Source organism: Lactuca sativa, chromosome 3 (assembly GCF_002870075.4).
Source record: "Lactuca sativa cultivar Salinas chromosome 3, Lsat_Salinas_v11, whole genome shotgun sequence".
Classification (NCBI taxonomy): domain Eukaryota; kingdom Viridiplantae; phylum Streptophyta; class Magnoliopsida; order Asterales; family Asteraceae; genus Lactuca; species Lactuca sativa.
The window spans coordinates 39770329-39787691 of NC_056625.2; the positions used below are offsets into that span (position 1 = coordinate 39770329).

Below are 17363 nucleotides of genomic sequence, written 5' to 3' on the forward strand. Positions count from 1 at the left end.
ACAATGTCAACTTAAATATAAATTTCAGTTTCACATAAAAATCCAAAGAATATTTTATAAAATAGTTAAAAGTTATAAATGCAAAAACTAAATTGTAATCTCAATTTAACTAAAATATTTTCAAAAGCTATTTTTATAACCGTTAAAAGTTTTCAAATAAGTAGTTTAAAATAACTTACAGTAACAATAGTTAAAAATAACTCGATATAAATGATTATATTGTTACCTTTAAAATCAAACAATAATGTTTGATGTTTTAAATAATTATAATGATAGAAATTAAAACATTAAGCAGATAAATTTTAAAAAATTAATTAACAATAACAACTATAAATAACAACAAATCATATACTATATTTAATTTTATTCATGTGTAACGTACATGTATAATTCATTCAACGATTAAGATTATGAAGTTATAATAGATGTATATATGATTATATATTTCAAAATAATCAATATATTATATCAATTTAGTATACGAACTATTATATCAAATTTAACAACAACGTTATTGTTATATTTAAGAAAAACATATATTTGTAAAGACTTTGAATATATAGGTGCTTCTGCGCAATGCGCGGACATTCGTCTAGTTTATAATAAGGGATGCACTATATATGTATAATGTAATAAGAGGAGAAAAACAAATAAAGTTTGACCAACCCACATTTTGTCATTTTGTTATGTTTTAATAAAGAATTAATAATAGTTATGATTTAAAAAGTATTTGAACAAAGTATAAAGGCATTAATTGTACAATTAATATATCATTTAATTTTTAAAGAAAAAATGGAAATTAAGTTGAGAGTTGCATACTTGATTTTCATCAATTTTTCCCGATTTAATCCACCAAATTCTTCCATTTTCATTGATGGTTCCTCTTCCTTCTACCAAAAAACTTTCAAGATGTTTAAACGTAATCCAACGTCTTCCTTCCTTCTCATAGTCCGAGCGACGCGAAGAGGCTTTGATTGTCCTATAAATCTAGTTTCATTATTTAACAAAATGAAAAAAGAACACATTGAGTGTAAAGATAAATATCATCAAAACGACATGAATATAGGTCACTAACAAATCTTATTTATTTTGCTTCGAGTTTAAATTCGACAAGGATTTGTTACATCACAGTTTTCATCGGTCATATGATTCAAATTTATATCGTTCTATGACAACCGTGTGTTTCATTTGTTTAATCAGTTTCCAAATCACGTTCGAGTGCTTTGAGAATGAATGAGTTTTAAGCCAAATAAGGCACCCACCATGCGAATAATGTGACACTACATACATACATAACTACATTCATACATAGATACATACATATATACATACCTTGAACCTAAAATTAGGTTTACAAGGACCAGAAAATGTGATGGGCTTAAGATGATACACTTTATTCTCCGGAACCACAACCTCACTTCCACTGGGAGAATCACAAGCATTCCTCCATGCTTTCATAAATGCCTACAAAGTTAAATAAAAAGTTTTTAAATACATTATGGATTCATGCCATGGGAAAAGCAAGAGACGATACATATATTTCATGAATTTGGATAATCGATCGGAAGTACCTCAGAATCATCGGTGCCACGGGAAAAGTATGAATCTGAATTCATACGGTGAACTCGAAAAATATATAATTTATTTTTTAGCATTCATAATGTGATGTTAATAATTTATAATTTTTTTTTTCAATAAATAATTAGATTTAAAACTTGAAAAAAAAAATTAATTCTTTAGAGAACCAAGGGTCCAAAGCCTGCTAATACCCAAACCCTAGGCACCATCCCCCATAATGGGAAACGATTTGAAACAAGGCGTTACATTCCTCACCCATAACACCATCAACAGCCTCAACAACCTCCTCAACCACAACACCCTACTCACCTTCATAACTTCTTGGTGGAGTAACTTGCATATACTAACCAAAATCCCTTGCACTACTAGATTCAACATCATTAGGAGTATCTTGCATATCATTTTGAGTAGTATCCACCTCAAGTGGAGTCATTTCAACCTCCCTATGTTGTTGAGGTTCAATTTTACTACCCTACATGACATGATATAATAATGTAAGTGGAAAATCAAATGTAAATAAATTTTAATCTGAAATGGTTTTACCTGTCCTACATTCAGCTTCACACAAACTTTTTGTTTCTTCTGTCTCTTCACATTTAACTTTTGGGGTCTTCTCTCTGGACAAGTGGCCTTGTTGTGACCTATATCCTTGCATATGAAACATTTGATTTCTTTCCATCCTTAGAAACCTTGTGTTTTACTTTATTCTATGTAGTGGATTTCTTCCTATTAGTAGCTGGCATATCAGACATCCTTCTACTAATAGGAGGCAATGGTGGAGTAAAATTTGTCTCTGACTACATGTCACTCCCATTCATGGGGGAAATTATGTAATTATAGGCCTTCCTAAATGTGGTGGTGCTATACATGTTGTCTACATCAGATTCTACATCCCTATTAGGATATGATATGCTAGATACAGAATGAGCACATCCATATCCATTCAATTGCCACAACCTATAGGAACATGTTTTCCTTTCTAAGTCCACCTCATATGCATCTATTGTTCCCCTCACGTCAAACTAGTTTAATCCATTATGTAGTACCTGATAATGCCTCTGAACTTTTTTAAGCAAATTCATATTGTCCTTTATCTCTATATAAATATGATTTCCCTATTGTTGTCCCTTTAATTTCATGTTGTCCAATTTGTCCATCATGTATAATCTTAACTCCTCTAACATGGTGATTAGGGGTTCTTCCTAGTATCTACTATTACAACATTAAAACTTTCAAAGAAGCCATTTTCAACTGCATCACAACACCTGCCAGGTTGAAAGAAAGCTCCTGACCAATTGTTTGGATCTTTCTCCATGATATATTGATGGGCATCTGGGTTCAAAGTCTCAATTTCCTTTATCACGACTTTAAAAGCATTTTTAGTTGTAGCTTTAGATGCTCTAAAAAAAGGTATGATATATGGCACCAGTGAATCTCTTTTGTAAATTTTGGCAAATATGTCTAGCACACCGACTGTGCTCTACACATGGAAGCAACTCGATCTTTAACAGCCTCTATCAAACCCTATATTAATAACATGTTTTAAATCAAATTATCTAAAATAAATATACATGAATTACTATGTAAAATATTAACCTTATGTTGGTCTGACATTAAACTGAATCTATTGCCTAAATTCATGTTTAGATCATCAATGAGAAGCTCCAAAAACCATTTCCAATTTTGCTTGCTCTCCACACTAACCACTTCCTATGCAATAGGATATATCTTTTGATTTTCATCCCTCCCAACTTCACAAAGTAATTCCCCTTTAAAAACACCTTTCAAAAAACATCCATCAAGACCTATTATCCTTCTACATCCTTCCATCCAACCTTGTTTGACTCCTTGAAATAAACATAGAACTTGCTAAAATCTTCCTTCCATCTGGACCAGTCGCCATATCTAGTTTCACAGTTGACCCAGGATTTGTCCTCAAAATCTCATGATCATATGACCATAGCTTAACATAATGTTCAACAAGAATACCTTCAATAAGATTTAGTGCATACTTCTTTTCTCTCCTGCATTGGCCCTTAATAACTTGGATACCAAACTTGTTCATTAACTTTACCCTAAGCTTCCTTACACTCAATTTCTGACTTTGTACAATATCTTTGGTATAATGAATCCCAATCCATGCATATGTTACCAGTGATCCAAACTTGAAGTTCCTAGCATAATTATGATAATCTTGTAGTGACTAGATTTAGAAACTCTCTTCATCACTCATCCAAGAAGCTCATAATCTAAATGTGTAAGTACCCTTACTAGACCTCACCAAAAGTATTTTTCTATCAGTTTTTTAAAACACAGTTAATATCCATTAGCCACAATATAGTTGCACAACATTGATTTTACTTGCCCTGGATCCTAAAATCTCATTCCCATAATTGGTTTTTGTTTTTTCTAGTGTAATAACTCATTAAAATATGGAATGAGTTTTGATGTTAGGTTCAAATCTGTTGCCATCATCATCATCTACAATGTTGTTATCCTCCTCATCATCAACACATAACTTACTCAAGAAAGGATCATTTTATGTCCTATGCATATGCATTACATCCTCAATAAATTCAAACTCAACATTCCTAAGTTCATCTATGTTATCTTCATGTTCACCATCAATACAAGACTCACGTCCATCATTATCATTTTCTTCATCATCAAAACACCCATCAACACCAACCCCAATATGATCCATATAAACATAAATTATACAATCTTTTCTATAAGCATAAAAAATAAAAGCAACATATTCCACATCATCAGAAATGGGATTAAGCCCTTTCATCATTGAAATGCATGATTCATAGTAGTATAACTTTTACAATCTTCATGCATGAAACGCTCGAAGAAGGTCACATACTCAAAATAAGTTCTAGAAGAAAAGTCAACATCATTGAACATGGTTTTCACACCACCATTGTAAGAGAAATGATTACGAGTAAATACCCCTTGGTAGTTGAGTTCCACCATCGCAAACTGTCCATTAGGTTTCGATTTTGTCATTGCAACGATTTCTTTAGTACTTCAGCTCGATCATAAAAATGCTTCACAAACCCTAGCTCAGTTTCGTTTACAGTGAAAAATGAAGAATGAAGGTCGACAGGTGAAGATGATAGGTTTTAAGCTTCTTATATCATTTATTGACTTGGCATATCTCATGTGTCATCAGATTAGACAAAAAATAAATATTAATTAACACACATACAATGTCAACCAGGAAAGTGTTTAAAAGCGGGGACAATGACTAAATTGACAGGTCAAAATGGAGTTTAGTGGTCTAATGTACCAAAAGAAGACTTTAGTGACCAAATTAAACAATTCTCAAAATTTTGATGTGCTATAGTGTCATTTTCCCTAAGATATATGCATATGCATTATTAGAGGTCTTACTTGAAGCATCATTTTTACCATATTTTCAATTTTTCATTTCTTTTTATAAGACATTTTTAACATGTTTCCATTATGCTTATAACATTTCAAGTCCTAGCCAAGACATTTTATAGGTGATTGTAAGGAGAATACTTGTATCAAAGCCAACACTGTAACTATTTAACTAATTTTATTCTTAAAGCAACTTGGGAACCATCCATGAGTTTATGTTTTCATCATTTATCGATTTTAATTCTCATAAAGTTATATTGGTGGTTTTGATTTCATGGTTATAGAATTTGTTTATTGATGAACTAAATCATACCTCTCTTGCTTCATGACTCTTAAGCTTTCATATATTTTGTTGGGAATGTTTAAAGTGCGTTTGGTTGTGGAAAATTTTCTAGTTTTCCATAAAAATTTTCAAATGAAAACGAAAATTTTGAAAACGCATTTGGTTGATTCAGTTTCCAAAAATTTTCCAAAAAAATAAAAAAAATTATGTTTTCCAAATTGCATGTAAATAAGAAAAATGAATTTTATAGTTTTCCAAAGTTTTCTCATTTTCTGAAACGGAAAATGAAAACTTTATCCGTTTCAACCAAACGCATTTTCTAAAATTTTTTATTGAAAACTCAACTCTATTTTATGAAAACGTTTTCTAAAAAAATTAAATTTTTTCCCACAACCAAACATAGTATCAAAATTTTCAAGGAACATTGATGATATGATTTAATATTAGAAGTAGTTTCATGAGAAACATTTTTTTTAAATGCAAAATATATTCTTTGCTTAAGTGGAAAATAATTATCATCAAGTTTTTTTTTTCTTGTTATGTTCTTTTTAAATAGATTCCTTGCTATAGTGCAAAATAATTTTTATCAAGTTTTGTTTTTTTTCTCTCGTTATGTTTTTTTTTTAAATAGAAAATTAGATGGGTCCAATAACCCATCTAATTTTTTTAGTTTATCTAAAATTTATATTAGATTTTTTTAATGATCTACCTTAAAAAAATTAAAGACTTTTTTTATCAATAAAATCTTTGAATTTATATAGAATTTTTTTATTAGAAAATTAATGATATAAAAAAAATTAATGAATGATATAATTTTCTATTTTAGACTCCTCACTGAAAATTTATCAAATCCACTGCATGTAAAAAGTTGTTGCTCAAAGAAGATTAGTTTGCATTAATCACCGGGGCTGTTAATCTTTAATCTTCTAACTACAAGTATAACGTAATTTGAAATTTGTCAACTCTTAATGAAATTGATTTCACTTATTAGTTAAAACAAAATGGAAATGACCAAATGGCCTACGAAATTTCTAGGGTTGGACCATTTAGTCTCTAAACTATTTTTGTTGATTTATGAGGGAACAAACTCATAGTCAACCTGTTTTTTAGTCTCCTAGACTTGTTTTACCCGGTTTGGAGTGCCACATCCACACTATTTGAGACATCAGCCATGACATGGCAACCAACTTACTTGACTATTCCAAAATCACAGAGAAACCGAAATAAATCATTTCTCATCCTGTTGCTTCGTCTTCTTCCTCTTCACAACCTGCTTTGTCTTCTTCATCTTCACAACCTGCTTCTTTTTCCCCTATCACCATCTTTGTTGATTCTGATTGTTATCTACTTAGGTGTCCTCCTTTTTACACATCTTCACTTCAGTATTTATGACTTGTCCGCTAAGTGTTTGATTCTTTGCCTCGGAGAGTTTGATCAACTCATGGATTAAGCTTAAAGAAGGTATCTGGTCCTAGACTTACAACCTAGATATTTGTCTTTTTCTCCCTTCTTACTTTCGAGCTTGAAGAATACATTGAAGATGAAGACCTCAATTTATTTTTGAGATAATTCCAAACGTCTTCTTCCTTCTTAACTAATTAAGATTACGTAGATGCCTCATGAAATTACATAAAATAATATACAAAACTTCAATATAAGTGAAGTAAATCCATTGGTTTTTAGAAAATCATGTTCGTAACTAGCAGTCGGTATCAATAAATGGAAAAATTAAGTAGAGCATGTAACATATAATGCATACAGTACAACAAGTAAAGCACAAGGTAAAACATCAAATGAAATCATTTATAATCGTTCGTGGCGGCGAGTTGATAGTTTAGAATTGCAAACATAACTTCGATGTCAGAACCGACAAGTGTACTCATCTTCGATTGCTCAGCATCAAACAACTTCACTTTAGTAATCTTGTTGTCTTTCAACATATGAACTACTGTTTTCGAATCCATCTTATATGTTGCCATTGTCCCCTATTTCACACTCAACCCTTCAATTTAAGCAAAGAATCGATCGAGATGAAAATTTTGGTTGATGAATTGGAATAAAACTGTAGGGTTCAATACTTAAATCAAATGAAAGATCTTTGGATTTTGGACACATACGGTTGCATGTAAGTGAGTGTCGGTTAATTAAGATTTCAACAAAGAAATTCTCAATCAACGTGATAGTCAACATATATGGGGTGAGCTAGCAAAATTGTTACCGGTTTACTCTTTCAGATCTTCTAAAATGACCATTTGGACCCGACAAAAACAACTTCGTGCCCCTATAAACCTACAAAAAAATTTAGGAATTAAATGGACCAACCCTAGAAAATTCGTATGGCATTTGTGTCATTTCCCTAAACGAAAATGGGATTGAAAAAGATTTTATGATTATACATTAATTAACCCAAAAAAATATAGTATTTAAAATACTATAGCAAATGAAAAAAAAGGAATATAATTCCAATACGACCAATACCATCAATAGCTTGTCCCGGAAGCAAGGAATATGCCACGCACTCTCGTTCATAATTTATTTACTTCGTCTCCAAGAATCTCTAGAACCACCGAATACTTGTTAAAAAAGCTCCCATTATTAACGCCTTCACTGCAATCCGATTTCTTTGGTGCTTGAACAATGTCGGACAGTGTTGAAGTTGTTCACGATATTAAGTCAATCCTTACTTCTACCGGAACAAATTATCTTGTTCGCAACAACGGTGATCAGGTATCCAGTTTTCTTCCACCTTGTAGTTCAGTCCTTTATTCCTTTTATCAGTTATCTGGATCGCAACTAGTTTTTTTCGCATTTATGTTTTTCCGGGTTCATACGGGTCTAATTTCAATTAATAATTTTTAGTTTCAACCGGTTTCATACTCACTTTACAAACCGAAACCGATGCCCCTGGTCCAGTTTTGGTGTCTTGTAATCCTTCAATTTTAGTTTTCGGGTTTTCCGGACCCACTTTCATCCCTATTCTAGTCTTTAAATGGATTGTGTTCATGGATCTGTATTGCTTGTTACTACTATTAACACCAAAATTGGGACTTTAGGTTATTGCTCCCTTACACCTCATTATACTTGGATTGAGATGTCTGATTGAAGCCATTACACAAAACTATCTTGGATTTTTCAGGTTGCAATGGACACCTTGAATGGTAAAAAGTTGGGCATATATTATTCTGCATCCTGGTGCGGCTCATGTCAAAGGTTTACCCCAAACCTGGTCGAAGTATACAACGAACTTCTTCCAAAAGTTGATTTAGAGATCATATTCATCTCATCTGATGAAGATCTTGAATCCTTCAATGGGTATTTCTCCAAAATGCCATGGCTTGCAGTTCCATTCTCTGATTTCAAAACACGAGGATGTCTAGATGGATCCGTTGAAGTCGATGGAATCCCTCATCCCGCGTTCTTTGATGAAAATGGGAAACTTTTGACTTATCGTGGGGTTGAAATCATTGGGGAATACGGAGCAGAAGTGTACCCCTTTACACCAGAACGGTTCAAGGAGATTGAAGATGAAGAAGAAGAAGCTAGAAAGAATCAATCTTTAAGGACCATCCTTGAGTCTCGCTCACGTGACTATGTCATCTCAGCCAATGGCAAAAAGGTAAATATCACCGATCTTGAAGGGAAGACAGTCGGTTTGTACTTCATGCTGTCATCATTCGAGAGCTCAACTGATTTCACTCCTACGCTCATCAAAGTATACAACGAATTGAAATCCAAACAAGAAAACTTTGAAATTGTAATGATTCCCCTACATGACAATGAAGAATCTTTCGAGAAAGAGCTTGCTAATATCCCATGGTTTTCACTTCCATTGAAAGACAAAAAATGCTAAAAATTAGTTCGATACTTCGAGGTCTCGACATTTCCCACTTTAGTCATTATAGGTCAAGACGGTCAAACCCTTCACCCAGATGTCGTTGATGCCATTGAAGAACACGGTATTAACGCGTACCCTTTCACACCAGATAAATTCTCTGAGATCGAGAAAGCCAAACAGGAATCACAAACTCTGGAATCGTTTTTGGTTTCCGGAGACCTTGATTATGTGATCGGGAAAGATAACACGAAGGTGGAAGTATCTGATCTGGTGGGGAAGCATGTACTGTTGTATTTCTCAGCGCACTGGTGTCCGCCATGTCGTGCCTTCACTCCAAAACTTGTAGAAACATATCATGAAATCAAGAATAAACACAATAATTTTGAAGTTATTGTTAGTCAATGTTGACCATGTAATCTGGAGAATAATAGGGACACGTGGGAGTGTTGCCAAGTAAAAGAACGTTGCTGATTTATCTCCTTTCAGTTTCATTTTTAGTGTATTTAAAGTTCAGTTGTTAGCTATTTTTAAATGTAACTTTTCCAGCTTTCAATCATTCAATAAACAAGCATTTGGCTACTCTGTCTCCCTTCTTTTCTTCTCGTTTTGATTTGCTAATTTGCCAACAATTGGTATCAGAGCTTCAAGGTTCTGATTAAAGTGTATGCCAAAGTACATCAGATACACTACCATGACAGGATCATCATCATCCAATCCACCCAAAGACAATTCGTTCCCCTTACAATGCCCAATGCTAACCTCGCAGAATTATAATACCTGGTCAATTAAGATGGAAGCCATCATGGATGCCCATGGATTGTGGGATGCCATTGAGCCACCAACCGGAGTGGAGGTGGACGAGAAAAGGAGCAAGCAGGCTCGAGCCTTCATCTTCCAATCAATTCCAGAAGAGATGCTTGCACAGGCTGCCAAGAAGAAGACAGCTAGAGAAGTGTGGGACTCTCTGAAGTCATGGTATGTGGGTGCAGAAAGAGTCCAGAAAGCAAGGCTAAGGGTATTGAAAAGCGAGTTTGAAGGTCTCCAAATGAAGGATACGAAAACCATTGATGATTATGCAGGAAGAATATCAGCCATGATCTCAAAATACAGCAGTGCAGGAGCAACATTAGATGATGAAGAACTGGTGAGAAAACTGTTTGATACGGTCCCTGAAAGGTTCATAAACCTGGTGGCATCGATTGAACAAAGCTCGGACATGGAATCCATGCCCTTTGAAGAGGCGATTGGGCATCTAAAGGCATATGAAGATCGACTTCGACTCCGGAAGACAAGTTCACAAGCAGACAATGCCTTGTTACTTGCCAAAACAGAAGGCTCTACTACTCATCGGAGTCCAAGCAAGTCAAACACGACAGGTGGTCGTGGAAGAGGAAGAAATAGTGACAGGGGAGGAAGAGGCAATTCACGTGGAAGGGGTTTGACGCGTGGCAGAGGTGGACGCTGGGGTGGTAGTTCACGACAAGAAGCTGGGAATTTCAACCGGAAGCCTCGTGACAAAAGTCATATACAATGCTTTGAGTGCCAAGAATTTGGCCATTTTGCTTCTGAGTGCAAAGCAAAGAAGCAACAGGAACAAGAGGCGAATTTAGTTGCAGACGAAGATGGACCTACACTCCTGTTAACCGTACATGGGGAAGAAACTACAAGCATGGTTCTCTTAAATGAGGAAAAGGTGTACCCGAACCAACTAAGAGACAGCAGTGATAATGATATGTGGTATCTGGATAATGGGGCTAGTAACCACATGACTGGTTCTAAGGCCTTATTTGCAGAGCTTGATGAAAAGGTGACCGGACAGGTACGATTTGGAGATGGTTCTAAGGTTCAAATAAAAGGAAAAGGCACATTACTGTTTGATTGTAAAAGTGGTGATCAGTTCATCATCCCAGATGTCTATTATATTCCAGCTCTACATAGCAATATAATAAGTTTGGGACAGATGACTGAGGAAGGATATGACATAGGAATGAAGAAAGATCTCTTAAAGATGTATGATGCAGATGGTTGCTTGATTATGAAGGTCCAAAGGTCAAAGAATAGACTTTATAGAATAAGGCTCACACCGGGGAAACCTGTATGCCTAGCTATGAGTATTGATGATGACTCATGGCTATGGCATGCACGTATGGGTCACACAAATTTCAAAACGCTTGGGGAGATGACACGAAAAGGAATGGTAACAGGTATGCCTCGATTATCCCATCCATCACAGGTGTGTGAAGGATGTATGTTGGCTAAACAGGCAAGGATAAGTTTCCCAAAAGTGGCCCAGTGGAGAGCCAAAGAACCACTCCAGTTGCTACACGCAGACCTGTGTGGTCCCATTACACCAGCAACAAAGGGAGGCAACCAATATTTCCTACTAATAGTCGATGACTATTCACGATACATGTGGGTGTATATGATTAAAACAAAGGATGAGGACTTTAATATGTTCCAGAAATTCAAGTCACAAGTGGAGAAAGAAAGTGATTTTAGAATCAAGATGTTAAGGACTGATCGTGTGGGCGAATTCAATGCCAATCAGTTCCTGGAATTTTGTGAACGTACAGGGATAAAACGCCAATTGACGACGCCACACACGCCACAGCAAAACGACGTTGTGGAACGCCGTAACAGAACGATATTGGAGATGACCAGATCTTTCCTCAAGGCCATGGCGATACCAGACCAGTTGTGGGGTGAGGCGGTGCGACACTCTGTTTATTTGTTGAACAGAACTAGTACAAAGGCCTTGAAAGATGTAACACCGTACGAAGCGTGGAAGGGTTCGAAACCCTCGATTGCACATCTGAAGATTTTTGGGTGTGTGGGATTTGTCAATAAGCTGCGAGGCCTAACCAAGCTAAGCGATCGAAGTGAATCGATGGTCTACCTGGGAACAGAAGAGGGAACGAAGGGATATAGACTATATAATCCAAGAAATCAGAGAATAGTGGTTGCAAGAGATGTAATCTTTGACGAGGCAAAATGTTGGGTCTGGACTGAAGAAACAAAGGGGGAGCCACTTACCACACCCTATTGGACTAATGTTGAAATAACCCAATCACCGCCGGCCCAACAACATGAACCAGCCCAACAACATGAAGATGGCGTAAATGAAGAACCCTACACGCCATTAACTAATAACTCTCAATTTGAACTTGTAACAGGTGATCCAACGAATGAAGACTCGCCATGGTCAAACTCGTCTAGAGTTGACTCACGAACAACTCTCCCAGGTCAGACCTCAGAAGAATACGAAAGAAGCGGGTCAATAGCCTCGTTCGATGATACTCCAGCAAAAGGGTTCCGATCAATTAATGAGATCTACCATAACACATCAAGAATGAATGATGCAGAAGTACAGGAGATGTATGAAATAAATCAGGAATTGTTGTTAATTGATGATGAACCCACGACATATCAAGAAGCATCGACTGAAAGGGAATAAAAGCAAGCAATGGAGTCTGAGTTGAGGTCAATTGAAAGGAATAACACTTGGACTTTAACCAAGTTGCCATCAAACCGTAAGGCAATAGGACTAAAGTGGGTGTTCAAGCTAAAAAGAGATGCAGCTGGAAACGTGATCAAACACAAGGCCCGCCTAGTCGCCAAAGGGTATGTCCAAGAAAAGGGTATTGACTTTGAAGAAGCTTTTGCACCAGTCGCACGATTGGAAACTATCAGGCTGATTCTTGCTCTAGCAACAAAAGAAAATTGGCTTGTACATCACTTGGATGTCAAGTCTGCATTTCTACATGGAGACCTTAAGGAGCAGGTATATGTCTCTCAGCCAATCGGATTCTCAGTTAAAGGAAAGGAGAATATGGTATATCGTCTACATAAGGCACTGTACGGATTAAGACAGGCTCCAAGAGCCTGGAATGTAAAGCTGGACCAATCACTCAAAAGGCTGGGATTCACCAGATGTGCACAGGAACAAGCTGTCTATAAGGTACATAAACCCAACCTAGTCCTCATTGTAGGAGTTTATGTGGATGACCTTATAATTACTGGTTCAAGTGAAAGAGGAATCCTAGAGTTCAAGAAAAAAATGCAACAGGTGTTTGATATGAGTGATTTGGGTTTGTTATCTTATTATTTGGGGATAGAAGTGTCTCAAAAGAAAGATGGGATAATGCTCACACAGAAAGGGTATGCAGAAAAATTTTTGAAGGTAGCAGGGATGGAAGATTGCAATAAATCCCTGTATCCAATGGAGGCCAAGCTAAAGCTAACAAAAGATGAATATGGGGAACCTGTAGATGCAACAAATTACAGGAAAATTGTTGGAAGTCTAAGGTATTTAGTTCACACAAGACCCGATTTAAATTACAGCATTGGAGTAGTGAGCAAGTATATGCAAGATCCTAAACAAAGCCACTATGCAGCCATAAAACATATCCTCAGATATGTGAAAGGAACAACCGAGTATGGGTTGATTTATCGTAGGGGCGGTGATGGTAAGCTTGTGGGCTATAGTGATAGCAGCTATAGCAATGATCGAGAAGATGGGCGAGGAACCACAGGTGTAGCTTACTACTATTCAGGAAATTTGATAACCTGGACATCACAGAAACAACAAACGGTGGCCCTTAGCTCGTGTGAAGCTGAGTATATGGCTGCTACTGCAGCTGCATGTCAAGGATTGTGGCTTAGGAACCTGTTTGGTGACTTGGTTGGACAGAAAGCACAAAAGGTGAAGTTGTTTATAGACAATCAATCAGCTATTGCCCTTATTAAGAATCCGGTTTTCCATGGGAGAAGCAAACACATAGATACTAAATACCACTTTATCCGGATGTGTGTTGAAAAGAAACAGATTGAGGTGGAGCATGTAAGTGGAGACCAACAAAAGGCTGATGTATTAACAAAAGCAATGCCAAGGATAAAATTTGCAGAAATGAGGGCACTCATTGGTGTTGCAGACTTGGAGAAGAAAGTCAACATTAAGGGGGAGAAATGTTAGTCAATGTTGACCATGTAATCTGGAGAAGAATAGGGACACGTGGGAGTGTTGCCAAGTAAAAGAACGTTGCTGATTTATCTGCTTTCAGTTTCATTTTTAGTGTATTTAAAGTTCAGTTGTTAGCTATTTTTAAATGTAACTTTTCCAGCTTTCAATCATTCAATAAACAAGCATTTGGCTACTCTGTCTCCCTTCTTTTCTTCTCGTTTTGATTTGCTAATTTGCCAACAGTTATTTTCATCTCGAGTGATGAAGACCAAGATTCGTTTGATGATTACTATGCTACAATGCCATGGCTGGCTCTTCCGTTTGAGGACAAAAGGGAGCAATCATTGAGCCGTCTTTTTAAGGTTGACGGGATTCCATTGTTGGCGGCTTTAGGGCCCACCGGGAAGACGGTTACAATCGAGGCTCGGGGTCTTATTATGGCTCATGGTGCTGATGCGTTTCCTTTTACAGACGAACGGATGGCTGAGATTGAAGCTAAGTTTGCTGACATGGCAAAAGGGTGGCCGGATAAAGTGAAGAATAGGTTGCATGAAGAGCATGAGCTTGTTTTGACTAGGTCACGAGGGTATACGTGTGATGGGTGTGATGGAGAAGGGAAAGTTTGGGGGTATAATTGTGAAGAGTGTAATTTTGATATTCATCCTGAATGTGTTTTTAAAGCAAGTGGTAATGGGAAGGAGGTTGTGGAAGAGAAGGGGAATCCGGAGGGGTGGGTGTGTGATGGAGATGTTTGTTATAAAGCTTCGTAAAGTAATAATTTGTGTCGAAGGTTTTGTGGGTATGTATGCTAATTGCTGCTATAGAGAAGTTCCTTGTTAGATGGTATTTGACGACTTTTTATTAAATAAAGAAGCTTTTATGCATGCTTAGGAAAATATCTTAAGTGTGTAATCGACTAATGTACATTTATTTGCATGGTAAAGTATGAAAACCTAATGTAAAATATAAGCTTTAATATTATTACTCGATAATAAACTACATGATATTCGTCCAATTTAGGTTACTCTAGTTTAATTATTTAATGTTTTTGTTAAAAAAAGTACCTAAAACTTATAATTTGTCCAAATATTTATATACGTAAAAGGTATAAAAAGCTAATTGTAGACATAAACATGAAAAAAAATGAATTAAATTTCGATGAGCTAATTTATTGATTGGACACTAAATTAATATTTTAGTGAGCTTCTAACACTACCAAAAGAAGGCTTTTTATGACATATTGCATGTCATAAAAGGATACAAATGACATGTAAATCGGCAAATGTGTGTCATTAAAGACTTTGTCATAAAGGAAGACGACATATTGCGTGTCATAAAAGGATACAAATGACATGCAAATCGGCAAATGTGTGTTATTAATGATCTTGTCATAAAGGAAGACGACACGTGTTTGAGTGTCATAAGTTTACAACATATATTTATGACACGCATTGTGTGTCATTATAACTCCTGTCATAAAGAAAGACAACATGCATCTTTGCATGTCATAATTTTAAATGTTTTTTTTAATATTTATAGATTTACTAATTTTTAAATGATAATTAATATCTTATATCTTTAAATGTTTTGCATGTCACAATATATAGTATGTAAAATAGAAATAATCATTCCAATGCTAAATAAATGTGTAATACATGTATTGAAACATTTAAAAGCCTCCAAAACCTGAATATATTACAATTTACACACTAGATTGTTTTTCTTCTTTCTTTTAGTGAGAAAGCAAGATCAAGAACATCACATTTCCCCATCTCTCTTGTGAAGTAGATTGCTAGTATTTGGTGTTTGATCTTGTTCTCCTTTAAAGACTTGTTATATACAAGTCTTAGAGGCTTAATAATAATATCATACAAGTGAAGAGTAGCATTCTTTAGTGGTTTTGGTGACTTGTTTGGGTGGATGCATATAAAGAGATTCTTTCTTGGATATTTTCCTTCTACATCAAATTCCACCCCCCCTGAGGATTTAAAGGACATCAAAGGTTGTTATTCTTTCTTCTCCTTTTTAGTTGTTATTTTCTTTTTAATGAAAGCACATTATTTCGAGTCACCGACTGGAGGAGCATCGAAGTTGACCTTTCCCTTTGACCCACTTGACTCTCCAATATGGGCTTTCCTGTAACATCCGGATCCCGAGGTAATTCAAATTTCAATATTCTAAGCTTTTATGGTTGTGACGACGTGGAGTTTCAAGAATATCGCAATCTCAATTAAGGTCGCCATGGTGTGGCAGCAGTTTAATGAGAAACCCTAATATCTGGGGTTTGCACCCTATTTAAGGGAATGTAATGACTAGGGTTGCTCACCCTCAACCTCCATCACACTCTCTCAGCCTCCAAGCAAACCCTAACCTCCATTGTTGCTCTCTAAGCTTTTTGTGTTGATTTTGTGGATTAGAAGAAGATGATGAAGAAGAAGAAGAAGACTTCTAGACTTGAATTCAACTAGTAACTCTTCTCATCACCTTGTTGTGCATCTTCTAGACTCTTATAAGTCCCTAAGTTCCTAGCTTTTTGGTTTATTGTGCATAGATTCCTGTTTCTATGCCTTATTCTTCATGTTGGGACATATTGGAGTGTTGGGATTTCATAAAGTTGCCAACTTTATGAATCCCCAGAGTTTTATTGAGTTTTGAACTCTTGCATGAGATCTTGGCCCCCTTTACTTTATTTTAACCTAATAAGAGTCCAAGACATGCATTGGACATGCATGTCTAGAAAGTATGGATTTTTATGTGATTAGAAGGTGCTATAAACGTTTTGGAATGGGGATCTAGTAAGCCTTCAAGGAAAAGTGACTTGATGGTTTAAGGTGCCCAGACTAATCACCACAACCTTGCTCAGGCACGATGTGGCGACCTGTTGTAGTTGACTTTGACTTTTGATTATTGACCAAGTTTGACCTAGGGGTATTTAGGGTATTATAAGTTGCGGCCTGAGATTTGGTTACTGATTGTCGTAAAGATGATCGATAGAGATGGTATTTATAGCAGCGTGTTGTCCATCTATTTCATTCGACTGTGAGGTGAGTTTTCCTCACTGTACTTGTAGGTCGAAGGAACCAAGGTTAGCCCACTAGATTTGATATCCTGGTATATTGATTAATGTTATGCTAAGTATGTGGTAGATCTGTATGATTACCTGATGATTACAGATATGTGTTAGATTGGTAGATTTGTATGGCTACTTGATGATTACTAATATGTGTTAGTTTGGTAGATTTGTATGATTACCTGTATTTTTGGTTATTAATTGTTATTATATATGTCGACATGTTATGGTTTGTTGGGTTGAGGCA

General features: G+C 35.8%; 1 pseudogene; it reads left to right on the forward strand.

Moving 5' to 3' along the window:
* Nucleotides 1-7888: 7888 nt before the first annotated feature.
* LOC111906445 (probable nucleoredoxin 1) lies at nucleotides 7889-14816 on the forward strand (annotated as a pseudogene).
* The last annotated feature ends 2547 nt before the right edge of the window (nucleotides 14817-17363 follow it).